This window comes from Pan paniscus, chromosome 6, assembly GCF_029289425.2.
Source record: "Pan paniscus chromosome 6, NHGRI_mPanPan1-v2.0_pri, whole genome shotgun sequence".
In the NCBI taxonomy this organism is placed as follows: Eukaryota; Metazoa; Chordata; class Mammalia; order Primates; family Hominidae; genus Pan; species Pan paniscus.
In genome coordinates, this window is record NC_073255.2 from 79337163 (window position 1) to 79350533 (window position 13371).

Consider the following 13371-nt stretch of genomic DNA (forward strand, 5'->3'; position numbering starts at 1 on the left):
GTCTCAAAAAAAAAAAAAAGCACCAGAAAACTCTTCTCAGCAGAGGTGCTCGGATTGATTATGGATGGATCTTGGAAGAGAACCTGCCATGTTAAATATAGCTGGGCCTCCCTTAGAGACATTGAATATTTAATGTATCCTGAACACCCTTCAGGTGCCACTGAATACTTTTTTTTTTGAGACGGGGTCTCGCTCTGTCAGCCAGGCTGGAGTGCAGTGGTGCGATCACGGCTCACTGCAACCTCCAACTCCTGGGTTCAAGCGATTCTCCTGCCTCAGCCTCCCGAGTAGCTGGCACTACAGGTGCATGCCACCACGCCCGGCTAATTATTTTGTGTTTTTAGTAGAGACGGGGTTTCACTGTGTTAGCCAGGATGGTCTTGAGCTCCTGACCTTGTGATCCACCCACCTTGGCCTCCCAAAGTGCTGGGATTACAAGTGTGAGCCACTGCTCTTGGCTGCCACTAAATATTTTAACTTTTCCACCAGATGAACAGGAAATGTCAGTGATGGACCGAAGAAAACATTCCAAAAACTATTTGCTTTTGTCACTAGGGTTTGCTAAGCCTAGATAGCCTCAGACTCAGCCTGGAAGAGGACAGAGGAGCCCTTCTAAAGGTAAATGTTTTACTGGATACAGTTAATCTATTAGAGTTATGCTTGTCACTTAATTTGTGAGTGCAAATTATTTCAAGACAGTGTAGCTTTTACATACTCTCCTGTTAAAAGCACTGATATTCTGCAAAGTAACAAATTCCTTCCTAGCTTAGCAAAGGATGATAATGAGTTATTGGTAGTATCACCATCAAGCTCTTATTTGCGTAAGTAAAATGAAGTTAACATGTGGATAAAATAAAACTTAAAAATGAAATATTGTTAAAATAATTAATGAATTTAGACATTATTGAGCAAGTACGTTTGGCAACTGATTGGAATAGAGCATTTAATTAGTCTCGTTGAATCAAAAATCAATATTGAACATTATACAGCACATCAGAATTATATTAATTTCCTCCTCTGTTAATATTTATATCATTTCTACCATGAATCTCAAGCCCTTTCTTCTGGGGGTCAGACTCCGTGCATCAGGAGGGAGATTGGGTGTCAGATCACCCTTTGTTCTTGCAGAGAGGGTGACTAACCAATCCTGAAACCCAGGAGTACCCCACTTGATCTTCTTAAAATAAACTCTCCAGAGATGTATCGCAAAATCTGAGTGCTAACCTTATTCTGCACCAAGTTCAGCTTAGGGAGGGAAATTAAGAATCTCAGTTGTGGGCAGGGTGAGGTGGCTCATACCTGTAATCCCAGCACTTTGGGAGGCCAGTACAGGCAAATCACTTGAGGCCAGGCGTTCGAGACCAGCCCTGCCAACATGGCAAAACTCTGTCTCTACTAAAAATACAAAAATTAGCTGGGCGAGTGGCTCATGCCTGTAGTCCCAGCTACTTGGGAGGCTGAGGCACGATAATCGCTTGAACCCAGGAGGCGGATGGTTGCAGTCAGCCAAGATTGCACCACTGCACTCCAGCCTTGGCGACAGAGCCAGACTGTGTCTCAAAAAAAAAAAAAAAAAAAAAGAAAAGAAAAGAAACCCAGTTGTGGACTGAAGTCAGGCAGGACTTTCATGGGGTTCCTCAGGTTTTGTGGTATTAGTGGCTGGGAAGCACCTGCTTCCATTCTTCCCATCAATCCTGATCTCAGATATCCTGTGGATGCTTAATTCTATTAGTTCTGTTAATTATTATTTATAATAATTCTATCAGTATTATATATCACCTCTGATATATAATTGGCTAGGCCAAGGTACTCAAGTACCAGATAGAGTTGACTCCAGTCAACTCTATCTGGGTGTTGCTGTGAAGGCTTTTGTTTGTTTTTTAAACATGAGATGGACATTTTAATTAGTAGATGTTGAACAAAACAGATTAATCTCAATAATGTGAGTGGGCCTTTTCCAATCAGTTGAAGGATATTGAAGCAGGGTCTCACTCTATTACCCAAGCTGGAGAGCAGTGGTGCAATCATAGCTCACTGCAGCCTTAAAGTCCTGGGTTCAAGCAATCCTCCCACCTTTGCCTCCTGAGTAGCTGGGACTACAGGTGCATGCCACCATGCCTGACTAATTTTTTAATTTTTGTAGAGATGAAGCCTCACTATGTTCCCAAGCTGGTCTGGAGCTCTTGGTCTTTAGTGATCCTCCTACTTTGGCCTTAACTTCAGGTAAAGACTGACTTGCCCTGAGGAAAAAGGGAATTCTGCCTGTATACTGCTTTTGGACTCACACTACAACATCAACTCTTCCCTGGGTCTCCATCCTACCAAGTTACTCTGCAGATTTTGAACTGGCCTCTGTAATTGCATGAGCCAATTTCTTAAACTCTTTCTTTCTCTCCTCCACCCCCAACGTGTGTGTGTATGAATGAAATAGGAAGGAAACAGAATGAAATAGAACCTCCTATTGGTTCTGTTTCTCGGGAGACCTTGATTGATATGCTACTTAAGATATTGGGCCCTCATTTGTCCTGACCATGTCTCAGGGGAGGCCCATGAGGTTCCACCTCCGGAGGCCACCAGCCAGGAGACTCTGAGATCACTTTCAGTTACAAGAAAAATGACAGTAGTGCCTGGGTCAATGACTTCCTTAATCAATAGGTCAATGGATTCCATAGTCAACTTGAGAGTAATCCCTTTCGTAGTTGTCTTGAGAGTAGTGGCTTCCATAGTCATCTTGAGAGTAGAATATAGTCAAGATGACAATGAAAGCCAGTGGCCTACTGACTTGGGAATAGAAGGAGGATTATTCTCTAACCTACAGTGGACACTGTAGATTCTCCCTTGAGTGTGACTGGGTCCCCTTAGGTCATATGTCTCCCCTGACCTTGCCAGGAGGACACCATGCAACTAAGTAGCTTAGACCAGAAATTGGAAAAGTATAGCCTGTGGTTCAACATCCAACTCGCCATCTGTTTTTTTATGGCCAATGAGCAAAAAATGGTTTTTACATTTTAAATGGTTGGAAAAAAATTGAAAGGAGAATAATATTTTATGACGTGAAATTATATCAAATTAATTTTCAGGGCTCATATATACATTTTATTGGAACACAATCACACCCATTGGCTTGTATATCCTCTGTGGCTGCTTTCTTGATACAATGGCAGAGTTGAATAGTTGCAACAGTGTCTTAGTCCCTTTTTTTTTTGTACTTAGCTATTTAATTAGGTTCTTAAGACATTTAGAACACCAATTTGTGAGGATAAATTCCATTCGTCAGGGCAAACACAGATCGCAGGTAGCCCTGGAGCTGAGAAATAGCTTTGACTTTTGGTAAAATTTGTGACTCCACAGCTTTCTGATCAATCTTGCACTGCTCTGTAATCTCATATTTCTCTTTTTCTGTGTCGAAGATCTTGCCTTCCTGGTGTCTGGGCTTCCGCAGCTGCTGCTTCTTGAAGTAAGCATCAGTAAGATGTTTTGGGATTTTTACATTGCTGATATCGATTTTGGTTGAGGTGGCAATGACAAATTTCTGGTGTGTTCCTCGTAGAGGAACTCAATTGAGGACCAGAGGTCCAGTCACAAGTAACAAGCCACTAGCCAGCTGCTTCAGGAAAACCACCCTCTTGCCCCTGTGGCATCCAGTGAGGATGATCAGAATGGTCCCAGGGGTAATGCTGGCTTGCAGTTTTCTCACATGCTGACTGAAGGGTTTTTTGCTGTGGCTCAACAGCTTTCGAGGTACATCTTCAGTAGGATAGTATCTAGGCATTTTGTGAAGTTTAACCACCTGGGTACCACCATTCTTGTCACCACCAACTGGTTTTGTAACAGTTGCAAGAACCTTCTCCTTTTTCTTTTCAACCTTTGATTTAGCGGCTGAGTACTTCCTCTTATGCATGGCCTTTCTAGAATACATGGCAGACCGGGAATACCTGCCAGTTCCTCTGACAAGGACAGGGTTGTGGCTGCAATAGGGCTTCCCCTTCTTGGGCTTTTTAACTTTAAGATTACCCTCTTGCACCTTGCCACCAGCATCAGCCTTCTTGGCTTTGGGTTTCTTCTCTTTAGTATCTGGCTTCTCAACTTTTTCACCTGCCATCTTGCAAGATGGGAAAGAGCGTCTTAGTCCCTTTTTGTGCTGTTATAATACAGTAACTGATACTGGGTAATTTGTAATGAATGTATATATTTTTTCTTTTATTTAGAGATGGAGTCTTGCTTTGTCACCCAGGCTGAAGTGCAGTGGTGTGATCACAGCTCATTGCAGCCTCGAACTCCTAGGTGCAAGGGAACCTCCCACCTTGGCCTTCCTAGTAGCTGTAACTACAGGCATGCATCACCACACCAAGCTAATTTTTAAATTTTATTTAGAGGTGGGGTCTCCCTCTGTTGCCCAGACTGGTCAGGAAAATCCTGGCCTCAATTATTCCTGCCTCAAATTCCTGAGTCACTGGGATTATAGGCATGAGTTACTGCACCTGGAAATTTATTGGCTCAGAGTTCCAGAGGCTGGGAAGTCCAAGATCAAGGGGCTGGCATCTGGCAAGGAGGCTCTTCTTGCTGCATCTTCCCATGGCAAAGGGGCAAAAAGTGTAAGAGAGAGCAAGAGGTCCAATTCAGAGCCTCAAGCCCTTTCATAATCAGCATTAATCCATTCATGAGAGTGGAGCCTTCGAAACTTAAACACCTCCCATCACTGTTGCATTGGGGATTAACTTTCCAACACATACTTTTTAGGATACACATTAAAACCATAGCAAACAGAGACCATATGGCTCACAAATCTAAAATATTTACTCTCTGTTCCTGTACAGAAAATGTTTGTCTATGCTTGGTTTAGATTTGTTGCTGTCCATGTATACCTAGAACTGGGAATGAGGGCTGTGTGGATGAGGGGCAGACATTTTAACAAGATCAGGATTTTATTAAGAAGGAAGAAAGACAGAATTAATACAGTATAGGAAGTCAGTGCTGTTCCCTACACATGAGACTTCTCAGACTCAGTTTTCCCATATACAGTTGTGAGATATAGCAAAATATATATTATGGGGAATTGTTGAGAATTCAGGAGAAGGCATGTAGACATAACTGATTGACAGATTCATGAAATAGCTGCCTGGATGATTACGTGGTTAGATGGATGGATTGATGGATGGATGAATAAACGGATGGATGGATGGTTGGGTGGGTGGGTGGGTGGATGGATGGATGGATGGATGGATGAATAGATGGGTGGATGGGTGAGGGATGGCTGCCTGGATGGTTGGATGGATGGATGGATGGATGGATGGGTGAATTGATGGATGGATGGATGGATGGATGCAGGGAAGGATGGAGGGAGGGATGGATAGATGGATGGGTGGAGGGATGGATGGATGCATGGATGCATGGATGGATGGATGGATGACTGGTTGGATGGGTGTGTGGATGGATGGAGGATAGATAGGTGGATGGATAGGGAATGGTTAAAGTGAGGCTGGGAAGGTAAACTAGCCCATATTATGTCAAATAGTTCTGGCTTTATTCTGCAACCATGGGGAGCCTTTTAAGTACTTTAAGCAGAGAATGACAAGGTGACATTTGCATTTGAAAGAGATACCATGGCATTTTGTAGCTGTCTAGAGCAGAGAGGTCATTTGATTGAAGAGCAAAAGGAACAAAATTATTGCGGGATCTGGCCAGCAGCCCGCAATGCAACGGGGCTCTCTCTTTGTTCCCAGGCAGATCAGCAGGTTGAGAAATAACAGACACACACAAGATAGTGAAAGCTGGGTCCAGGGGAGTCACCGCCTTCTGGTCCTGCAGTGCCAACAATGCACTGGATATGCCAGCATTTATTATTAAGTTTAGTGAGGGCGGGGGTAGGTTAGTGAGGGATTTAGGGTCATTTGATAATGAGGTGAGATGGTCACATGGGGATGAAGTAATTCTTTAACATAACATTTGTATGTAGAAGTACAGTACATTTGTATGTAGAGGTACTGCATACAGAGATAAGAATTTACAATATAGTGTGTGCGTCAGTAATTTCTAACACAGCCTTAAAACAAACACAATCTTTCCATAACCTATGATTAGCAAGATATTAATCAGCAGTAACAATTGCAACAAAAGCTGGTTACAAACAATCCATGGAAACAGGAGGTGAAGCTAGACATCTGGTTAGACCAGAAATTCTCAGAAGGGAGTATGCCTTAACCCTAAAGAGGCCTAGAAGAGCCGTGGCAAGATGAGGGTGTTTATGGCCCTATCGTACCCATATGGACAGGTGCCCCCCCATGCGTCCATTTATAGGCTCTCCACGAGGGTCGCATTCCATTCCCAGAGCTATGAACATCTTTTCTGGGATAGGAATCTTGATGATGTGAAACCTCCCTGACTGCATGTCCATTCACAGGCTCTCTGCAGGGGGAAGCACATCACGTGCTGTTGGCTTGTTCTGGCAGTCCAACCTGGCATTGTCTTTACACAATCCTGCATGCAATTTTGTATTTACAATAATCAGGAGCATTTCATCTTTTATTCCATAGCAATAGTTTCAGGGGATCTCCCTACAGGTTAAGAAATGCGTAGTTTATTGTCACCTTTGTTCAGTTCTTGAGAGATGAATGGGTGATTTGGCGCTATTGGATGTGGGAAGTGTGGAATGACAAGAGCATTCTAGGACTTGAAGCAAGGCTGCTTGAAATAGCATTTGGCAAGGCTCCAGACCTAAGGAAATCATGTAGAGGCTGTGGTTTTCTAAAACCCCCCTAGGTAATGTTGATGTTTAGCCAGGTGCAGAATGCAGCCTGAAGGAATGAGAGTTTCATATTAGAAGGAGCCCCTTAAAATTGCACTAATATTTGAAATTTGGGTAGGGCAACTAAGAAACTGACTTTGTGATTTCATTTAAATTAATTTACATTTGAAAACTGAAGCAATACAAAATATTTTTCCCTGGGAGGCTTAAGCAGGAGAATTGCTTGAACCTGGGTGACAGAGTTTGCAATGAGCTGAGAGAGCACCACTGCACTCCAGCCTGGGTGACAGAGAAAGACCTTGTCTCAAAAAAACCCCAAAAATTAAATAAATAAAAATTTAGCATCTGGCCGGGCATGGTGGCTCATGCCTGTAATCCCAGCACTTTGGGAGGCTGAGGTGGGTGGATCACCTGAGGTTGGGAGTTTGAGACCAGCCTGACCAACATGGAGAAACCCCGTCTCTACTAAAAAAAAAAAAACAACAAAAAAAAAACAAAAAACAAAATTAGCTGGGCGTGGTGGTGCATGCCTGTAATCCCAGCTACTCAGGAAGTTGAGGCAGGAGAATCGCTTGAACCTGGGAGGCGGAGGTTGTGGTGAGCCGAGATTGTGCCATTGCACTCCAGCCTGGGCAACAAGAGCAAAACTCCATCACCCCCGCCAAAAAAAAAAAAAAAAAATAGCATCTAAATTGAGATGTATTAATTGTAACTTATGCTTTGTATTTCATAGATATATTTTTAAAAATCAAGTATTTAGTTTGTAAATATTTTTGATATTGCCTTAAATCAAATTATATTATTATTTTTTTCTTTTTTTTTGAGATTCTTCATGTGATTCTTCTGCCTCAACCTCCCATGTAGCTGGGACTACAGGTGCCCGCCACCATGCCCAGCTAATTTTTTGTATTTTAGTAGAGACTGGGTTTCACCATGTTGGCCAGGATGGTCTCGATCTCCTGACCTCATGATCCCCCCGCCTCGGCCTCCCAAAGTGCTGGGATTACAGGCATGAGCCACCGTGCCTGGCCAAAAGTATATTATTAATATTAAATCCATCTGATTCTGTTGGACAGTGCTTACTTAGAACAATATGAAAGATTTGAAGTGCTACATACTTAAAGCCACCCTCAATTCTTTTTTTTTTGAGACAGAATCTTGCTCTGTCACCCAGGCCGGAGTGCAGTGGTGCGATCTCGGCTCACTGCAACCTCTACCTCCCAGGTTCAAGTGATTCTCCTGCCTCAGCCTCCCAAGTAGCTGGGATTACATGCATGTGCCACCATGCCTGGCTAATTTTTGTATTTTTAGTAGAGACGAGGTTTCACCATGTTGACCAGGCTGGTCTTGAACTCAGGAAGCCACCCTCAATTCTGATACTAATTCTGTAAGGGTGTGAGTTGATACAAGATTAGGTTCTGAAAATGTTTGTCAGAGCAACCATTAGAGTGTAATCTCCATAAATCTGGTATCTTTTTTATTTTCTTAACCATTCCTAGAGCATGTTTTAGGTACTCTATAAGTATTTGTTGCATGAAGGCACTGAGGCAGAAGGAGTATGAGTAGAGGACATGGGCTGGATGGAAGAGGTGCTAAGTAGATCGACTCTGCTGAACTTCGTGGCTGAATTTGGGTCTTGAACACAGGGATATTTTGAGAGGAGTCTTGGGTTATTATTAAGTGGGTATTGGGATTAAAGCAGCTATGGGGAAGAGGTTACTCATAACTTTTACACATGGTTGAGTTTTGTTGTTTTTTTTGACACCGAGTGTCGCTCTGTTGCCTAGGCTGGAGGGCCGTGGTGCTGCCTTGGCTCACTGCAACTTCCGCCTCCCATGTTCAAGATATTCTCCTGCCTCACCCTCCTGAGTAGCTGGGATTATAGGCACCTGCCACCATGTCCAGCTCATTTTTGTGATGGGGTTTCACCATGTTGGCCAGACTGGTCTCAAACTCCTGACCTCAGGTGATTTGTTCGCCTCGGCCTCCCAAAGTGCTGGGATTACAGGCATGAGCCACCGTGCCTGGCCAAGACGTGGTTGACTTTTGTCTGGTGAAGATATCCAGTTGGTGGTTGACTGAGTTTGGAATTCAGGAGAAAGATCTTGTCTTGATAGGGGAGTTATCAGCAAATAAGTGTAGGTTGATGCCAAGCATGTGGACAAGTGGAGAGATTGGACAGAGCACAAAAGGGAACACATGGGAACCAGCAAAGGTAAGTGAAATAAAGAGTGAAGAATTGAAGCGAGTTTCCTAAAGAAGTGAGTAATAGTATCACAAGATATTCTAGTCAGGTGTGGGGGCTCCCAACACTTCGGGAGTCTGAGCCAGGAGGATCCCTGGAGCCCAGGAGTTTGAGACCAGCATGGGCAACATAATGAGACCTTGTCTCTACAAAAAATTTAAAAATTAGCCAGGCATGATGGTGCATGCCTGCATCCCCAGCTACTTTGGAGGCTGAGGCAGGAGGAGGCTCGAACCCAGGAATTCGATGGTGCAGTCAGTTGTGATCCTGCCGCTGAACTGTAGCCTGGGCAACAAACCCTGTCTCCAATATATACACACACACACACACACACATATATATGTATATATATACACATGTATATATATACATACACATATGTATATATATACACACACATGTGATATGATATATATGATTCTGGAATTCCATTGAATTTGCCAGTGGGGACTACGTCGGGTTGGTGAATCTTGAATAGTTTCAATGTAGTGGTGGAAACAAAAACCTAAATTGTGGTAGATTGAAGAGTGCATTTTAGACAGACAGTGATTGCAGACAATTATTTGGAGGACTTTGGTTGTAAAATGGTGCAGTGTGTTAGGGTAGGAGCTAACTACTCCTGGAAGGTTTGGTTTGGTTTCCTTTCTTCTTTTCTTCTTCCTTCCTTCCCTCCCTTCTTTCTCTTTCTTTCTTTCCCTTCCTTCCTTTCTTCTCTCTCTCTCTCTCTCTCCCTCTCTCTCCTTCCTGCCTGCTTTCTTTCTTTTCTCTTCTCTTCTCTTCTCTTTTCTTTTCTTTCATTTTTAGTAGAGCTGGGATTTTGCCATGTTAGCCAGGATGGTCTTGATCTGATCTTGTGATCCACCCGCTTCAACCTCCAAAAGTGCTGGGATCACAGGCGTGAGCCACCACCCAGGTTTTGTTTTCTTAAGATAGGAAAGACTTGCTTGTTGTTGCCTGTGGGGAAAGAGACAGCAGGGGAAGATTTACAGCTCTCCAAACTTTGGCTCCAGAAAGCTGTCTAATTTTTCTCTTAGGAATGTGTAAACACTTCTGTGCACATTGCCACCAGCTAAGTGCTGATGGTAAATAAATACTCAGTATTCTTGCAGCTTATGTTCTTAGAAAGCTGAGACAGAAATAGACATTACTTTTTTCTTTAAGGGGTAACATTAGAGAAACTGAGTAGAGACTGAAGACCACAGGGGCAATAGTGAAAGAACTAAAAGCCTAAACTTGGATTGGTGCCTTGTCGCATCATGAATTAACTAGTTATCTGACGGCCTTCTGCTTGGAGTTAGGCAAGGTCCCTGAAAGTTATCTTTGATCATGAGGGAGCATTCCACGAAGGATGATTTGATACTGGCTAACCCCTAGTGGAAAACAAGATTTGTCATAGGAAGAATCTCCTGAACTCTTAAGGAGCATTTAAATGGTATTTGAATTTAAAAAAAAGGAGGCGGGGGGGGGGGGGTAACCAGGTGCAGTGGCTCACCTGTAATCCCAACACTTTGGGAGGCTGAGGCAGGCAGATCACCTGAGGTTTGAAGTTCGAGAGCAGCCTGGCCAACATGGTGAAACCCTGTCTCTACTAAAAATACAAAAATTACCCGGGTGTGGTGGCAGGTGCCTGTAATTCCAGCTACTCGAGAGGCTGAGGCAGGTGAACTGCTTGAACTCGGGAGGTGGAGGTTGCAGTGAGCAGAAGTCACACCTTTGCACTCTGCCTGGGCAACAAGAGTGAAACTCCATCTCAAAAAAAAAAAAAAGAAAAAGGAAGAGGAGAAAGGAAAAATAAATGTTTTCCTGTATAAAGGTAAAATTAAAATTAAGAAGTGAGAGATGTGCTTTGGGAATATTCAGTCATGGGGGACACTCAACTGAGGACACCATATAGTTCATAGCACCAGCAAATTTTAAAAATATTGAGGTAGGCTGGGCACAGTGGCTCACACCTATGAATCCAGCACTTTGGGAGGCTGAAGTGGGCTGATCACTTGAGGTCAGGAGTTTAAGACCAGCCTGGAAAACATGGCGAAACCCTGTCTTTACTAAAAACACACACACAAAAAAATTAGCTGAGCATGGTGGCACATGCCCCAGCTACTTGAGAAGTTGAAGCAGAAGAATTGCTTGAACCTGGGAGGCGAAGGCTGCAAGGAGCTGAGATCGCACTACTGCACTCCAGCCTGGGCAAAACAGCGAGACTCCATCTAAAAAAAAATTAGATATTACAAAAGTGCAATTCCACATGTTTTACTTAAATCAGATAGCAAATTCTGTGTTTTTGAATAATTTAATTGATGATGACAAAATAATTTTTAGAAAATTTTATCACTAACTTGTTAAAAAGGGATGGCACTTCCAATGAACCTTTGGCAGAATACTGATGATTCTTTTATCAGATCTGATTAGCACCATAGGACTGACAGTAGCATAGGCATTGACCACAAACTTGTGGACACTGTCGATGACAGGGCTGAATACCCATAACAGCATTTTGGAGGATGAGACAATTAAGTCCAATGAGTACATAACCACGAAGAAACTCACCAGCAGCAAGATGGTCTTGGTGGCCCTTTTCTCTGGGGAGGTTCTTAATAAAAAGCTAGTGCTGTGAAGGTGCTGGGAGCGCCTCTGATGCCTGGACAAGAGAATCACCATGTAGGCACTTGAGAGCGGCATGATTCCTACAAGGAAGACATCTCTGGATAACGACAGAGTAACAAACAGCCTTCTGATGGTGACATTCATTGGGGAAAGTGAGCAGTATTTACTGACATTCAGAATTATCTGGGTCACATTGGAAAAACCTACAATGTAGATTATCATGTCACTGTTGAAAGACAAATTGAGGGACCAAAAAAAGAGTAAACCCAGGATATGTTATTTTATGTTTAAATCTCACCAACCAGGAGGTGCTGGGGCTAATGGTGATGGCCTGAAGCATGCTCAGGAGAGAGGTGGTGCAGATCAAGAGGCCCCTCATTACCTTGTATATGTAGAACACAGCCTTACATCTGAAGTTATTCTGAAAATTCTGTGACTCAAACACGTCTAGAGACAATAACTCTGCTGCCATGACTAGCATCACTATGTAGACAGAAACCAAGTGACAGATGATCAGGTCATGGTTTTTTAGGCTTGTGATCCTTAAAGAATGTAAAAATGTGCCAGAGAAGAAGAAAGATGTTGGCTGAGATTCCAATGCCAGCTTGAAAACAAAAGGCCTTTTGAAAGATAACATGTGAAATGTGTGTTCATCCTAATGACATAGAAGAAACATTTTGAAGACCTGAAAAAAGTAGATCTGTGTCATCAATGTCCTTTTGTCGGTGTTCAAAATTATTACCATTATTATTTTTATTTTACTCTCATTTCTTGATTAACCCCATCTTATATAAATTCTTGATAATGTATCTCCTGTACTATTTCCTAAACCAAATAAATATATACATATATAATTATTATGAATCTCTATATAGTAAATACATTTTCAGTTTTGCCTAAGGTGCATACTATCTATATTCCTCATGTACCTTGGCCTTCATCTCAGTAATCATATCCTTATTCTATGTTCTCATTTTATATTTAGCACTTCAGTCAGGCATATAAAATGAATAGTATTTGTACAGTTGAATTAAATGTATGTTAATGTGAAAAGACTCAATAAAAAGTATGGTCGGTTGAGTCTCAGGATCTATCATTTTGATACAATTTATTCATCATCACTTTTCCTTCCATGGTTTTTGACCCTTGTGATTTTACTGGACTCACCATGATAAATTCATGATATTTCATCAGCATAAAGCAATTTTCATCCTATCTGCACCCTTATATTCTCTTTGTCATGAATTATAATGTGTAATGTGATATCTTGGAATTCAAATGTCAATATCCTTAGAGGGACTGGGGGGACATTGTTCTGCTTAATCAAACCCTAATTTACTGTATATAATATAGAAATGGTTCTGGCTATCTCAGTTTAGTTCACATCCCAGAGATTTATTATGTGATTTCTCTTTATCTCAGAACACATTTTTAAATATTTTCCTCTCAGTTACCAACAAAATAAATACTACCATTTTTTTTTTTTGAGACAGTGTTACTCTGTTGCCCAGGCTGGAGTTCAGTGGCATGATCTCTGCTCACTGCAAACTCTGCCTCCTGGGTTCAAGCGATTCTCCTGCCTTAGCCTCCCAAGTGGTGCTCACCGCTACACCAGCTAATTTTTCTATTTTAGTAGAGAAGATTTCACCATATTGGCCAGGCTGGTCTCAAACTTCTGACCTTCCAAAGTGCTGGGATTACAGGCGTGGGCCACCGAGCCTGGCCATTACTTTTAATTACTTTGTTTCGGGCCGAGGGCAGTGGCTCACGTCTG

The 13371-nt window shown here is 42.5% G+C and overlaps 2 pseudogenes; both read right to left on the reverse strand.

Moving 5' to 3' along the window:
• Window positions 1-3228: 3228 nt before the first annotated feature.
• Window positions 3229-4102, reverse strand: LOC100975979 (large ribosomal subunit protein eL6-like; annotated as a pseudogene).
• A 7222-nt stretch (window positions 4103-11324) lies between these two features.
• On the reverse strand, window positions 11325-12223 carry LOC103785457 (putative vomeronasal receptor-like protein 4; annotated as a pseudogene).
• Window positions 12224-13371: the final 1148 nt, after the last annotated feature.